Here is a 4,545-nt window from a genome sequence, read left to right as displayed (position 1 = left end):
GGGAAGGGAAGGGAAGGGAAGGGAAGGGAAGGGAAGGGAAGGGAAGGGAGTTCGTGCCTTGGTGTCGGTGAGGCTGGCTGCCTCCTGCACGTGCCAGGGCTGTGTGTGAAGGGGCAACAAGGGATGGCCTCATGGCGAGGGGCTGCCACCAGCCCCACCACGTGGAGGAGCGTGTGGCCTGTGACAGGACACGCAAGCAGCCAGCGCCGGCCCCGTGTCCCGGCATGGCCCGGAGCGGCGGCCCYGTGTGTCCTGGCACCGCACCCAGCRGTGGTGCCCACGGCACCCAGCAGCAGCCATTTYGTGGCGGGACTCGGGTGCTCGGCAGCAGCCATGTCGTGGTAGGACTCAGGCACCCAGCAGCGGCCATGTCGTGGTGGGACAGCAAGCGCTGGGCCCWGCACTGTGCACAGCAGCGAGTGGAGGCCTCTCCAGCAGCCACCTCCTGTTGTGTCATGATGCCAAGTAGTGACCTCCACAGTAGCCACCTCACATGTTGTGTCATGAGGCTGAGCAGTGGCCTTCACTGCCAGGCCACCTCACGTGTTATGTCATGTTGCCAAGCAGCAGCCTCCATGGTGCAGTGGCCACCTCATGTGTTGAATCATGATGCCAAGCGGTGGCCCATATATCATGGCATGACACAACACAACGCCCAGGCCACCACAGCGCATTTGGGCATGAATTGTAACACTGCAGGCTAAATAACATTTACTCCTCAATCCATCAACATCTAAAATGCATTTTTTTTTCCTTTAACAGATCTGTTAAAATCCTCCTTTCAAAGCTGATTTCCACTAGCAACAGTCTCAGGGCGCACGTGCCCAGGTAACRGCGCGTGAGGCTTTAGCACCTCCTGGACACTGGAAGGGAGGACTCAAAGGGGCGATTTTGGGCAAAATTCCAGAGCTGGGCACACCTTGGAGCAGGCTGGGGTGTTTGGGCAATGCTACCCTCTGCTGGGCAGAGCCAGGCCAGCTCAGGCTGTGCCAGGTGCCYGAAGGCATCGGTTCTCCCCTTGGGTTTAACACTTTGGTGTCTGTCCCRTCACAAAGACAGCCTGAAATTTCCTGGGACAGGTGCTTAGGTGGGATGTGCATGGCATGTGCTTGAGATCTTCGAAATTCTCCTTCCAGTCCCACCTTATTGACATTTTCTTGTCACACAAAGTCTGTCTTCTTTCATCATTTTCTTTCAAAAAAAATGTATATACACTCTTCCTTAAAATCCTCTTTGTGATAGTGTCACCAGGAGTCCCAGGGCAGGCTGCAAATGAGTCTAGCACATGAGAGATATGACTGACCTAAAAGGAGGCTGTGAACACCCAAATCTGAATTTTCCTCCAACCCACACCGATGTGTTTGCTTCTGTCTTTTCCACATGTTAAATCACTCGATATCAGCAATGTCACACTGTGATTTTGGTGCTTAACAGAACATCATCTCTTGGCCAGGGAGAAGATAGCAGCTTTGAGGCCAGAAAGGGCAAGTGTGACCGTCTACCCCAACCTCTGCAACAAAGGAGGCCCAAGAGCCCCATCATCTCCAGAAGACTGGGGCTGTGGGGATGGCGTATCGAAAGCATTTACCAGCATTATTTTATTAAGGCACTTTGGCCCATGCAGCACCATATCAGTATCTCATGGCACAGAAAGGTCACACTTTCCACTCCCGCTTCCAGYGAATGAAAATTTTCACTTGAAATTGCCCCAATAAGGCAATTTCTAACTGTCAAAACTGCATAAGGCGTGCGGCAGCTTGTAAATCTAAGTTTTCTTTTCCCAATTTAACCTGCACCTTTAACATCACATGTATGTGGTCTTTTTTCTGTGATAAAATAACTCACATTTGAAGTAACTGGTAATGTAGACATCCTCTGGAGCCATTACGCTTTTAATGAAAAGTGTATGAGACACTCCTCTTACCCACGGAGCACCGACACAATAGACCATAACAGCTCCTTCAGAGTCATTAGAGTCTGTCCTGTCGGGATGAATTTAGGGAGCCTGTAATCTCCTTTGACTGACAAACTCCTGCAGAGTTATTGTAGTGCATGCAGCTATTTGAAGAATGGCTRTTTTTTATTAAAAAAWAAAAAAGAAAATCTTACGGGAAAACTTCTCTCTATAGTGGCTGTGCATAGCAAGACAAGCTGCAGTGAAGTGGCTCTGTGCAGCCGTGTTTGATATTTAATTGCATAAAGGTAGATTAAAAGAGCGTTGTTAGAGTGGCTAAATCAGGTGTGCAGAAATGCAAGGATTAAAATTGTGGGTGAAATATTAATTCAGGCCCTTTCTGTGGCTCTGCTGTGACCATCTTTCATTGCTTGGACATTATCTGCAGCTCTGCTAAGTGACCGTATCAGAATAGGGCTAATGGGCAGATGTAGCTCTGTGAGTTAGAAGGGGYTATCCATGCTACACATGCACTAAATGACCCCATTCAACAAGACCCAAATCAGTATATTGGAGCTAAACAAGTTCCACTTTTTCAAATGCCTTGAAAATGTTGGAAATTTAAGGGGGAAACTGAAAATCAACTTTTATCTGAAACATTTTCTTTCAGGGAAAAAAAGTGMCTATTTTTGGAGGAATATTTCAAATTGCATTTTCTCCATTTCACGTCAGACCTGCAAATTCTTTCAAAATATTTCAAATAAACACACTCCAAAGCCTACAGTGTTGCAATTTCCTACATACAGTAGGTCTGTGCGCCGCCAGAATCACTGTTGGCCTTAGTACGGTGTTACATAAACTACATTATAACGAGTGTAAATAMAGCAGTCACGTTCATCTCCCAAGCTCTTTTACTTGAAACCTGGCTTTCCTCTGTATACACATTACAATATTAGCCCTCCTTCACTTGCTGCTTCTGAGTCATGCAATATAAACTTCCTTTTTGAATACAGATCAAAACTATAGATGCCTTTCTGCAAAGACCGCAGGAAAAAAATGCCTGAAARCAAAATTTGAGGCTGCCAAAGGTATTTGGTGCTGGCCCTGGATCAAATCATCTCCAAATCTGGTTACTCTCTTGATTTTAGAAGGTGCCAGATCTGACTAGCGTAATAARCTCCCTCCAGACTCCAGACAAACACGTGCTTTTTCATATTTTTGGTCAAACTGGTGTTTATGGGTTGGATTTTCATGTTGTCCAAACTAGTCTTGACACGATAAATTCAGTATAAAGTACCGCAACTCAACCCGCCCTCCCCATACTTCAACATTCGGCATCTCCTGCCATAGATGCCCACAGTGAAGCTCTTTGGAGCCAGTGGGCAACTTCTCCATGACTTCAGGGACCATCGTCTGGGGCTCCACACGTGCAGGACTCACATCTTTGTCATCACTTTCCTGCACCACTTTTAATAACTGCCCATTTGGACAAAGCAGCTCCAAACCGACCTGCCTTACCCGCTCCCCATCCTGTGTTTTCTGCTCTTTTGCTAGTCAACCACAGTCAATATCCTTAACCCACTGCTAAACTCTTACATCAGTTTAAGCTTTTTAAGATGGTCTAAGGCCTGAGTTCACCTTAAACAGCTAAAATGCTGTCCAAAAACACAAGAGCAAAGGAGAGGAGATGACAGACGGCTGCTGCCTGCACTGGTTTTCCCATGGGGAGGTGGAAGTTTAAAGTGCTGTTGGGTTTTTAACTGTGTCTCTAAAGTGGAATAATCAAGCACTGATAAAGGCGTGAATTCTCAGCCTGCAATTAGTCGCTTGAAGAGCATCTGGTGCTTGGTTAAGCCCCTAGGTGCTTCGCTTGCTCAGGAGGTTCAGAGATGCCAGCCAACCTCTTAACTGCAGAGCTGCCACTTCTCTCATTTTACTCTCTGAATAAACCTGGGAAATTAAAGGACAAAAGTCTGGGTGAAATAATGCCAAGGCCAAGCAATTCGCCTTGGGAAAAAAAAAGGAATTTAAGGAATCAAGTGGGTGATCCCATCACGGTAGCTGTGCTACAACACATGGACATTGCAATGAATCTTATGCACTTAGGTGGGGTTTGGAGATAGGAACTGTGCTTTGAACATAYAAAAGTGCTGAAAAATGCTGAGTGCTCTGAAAGATCAGATCCTTAGCGTGGCAAATTGAGCACCCAAAATTAGCAAACACATTTGATCATTTTGGTCTTAATCTCTCTGTGACTCTGTTCCCCAGCTGGTGATAATACAGGAGCACTGTGAAGATAAATGCATTAATATTGATCAGATGCTGAGGCATCRCAGAAAAGCTCACAAGGAAATTAATGTCGAATTCAGTGTGCRGTTTGAACAGTGTGTGTTAATGTGACCTGGAGCAATTCACTGGATTAAAATAACTCCAGATCATAGGTACCGGATAATTAAAGGCTGCATTGTTCTTCATGTACACAAAGGCCCAAATTATGGACAGGCCTTTAATTCTGGAATTTCCTGTCTCCTGAAAACTTGACTTTTCTTTTCTTTTGCACATGGCCTCCTTTTCTTTTGCRCATGGAGTTTATAGCCCATATGTTAAAGAAGAGAGGTTATCTGGTCTTTGTGCATGCCAGTCAGTCTTCC

The sequence above is a fragment of the Nothoprocta perdicaria genome, unplaced genomic scaffold (assembly GCF_003342845.1).
Source record: "Nothoprocta perdicaria isolate Ctin4 unplaced genomic scaffold, notPer1 scaffold_127, whole genome shotgun sequence".
In the NCBI taxonomy this organism is placed as follows: Eukaryota; Metazoa; Chordata; class Aves; order Tinamiformes; family Tinamidae; genus Nothoprocta; species Nothoprocta perdicaria.
Note: the sequence above shows the minus strand (reverse complement) of the source record.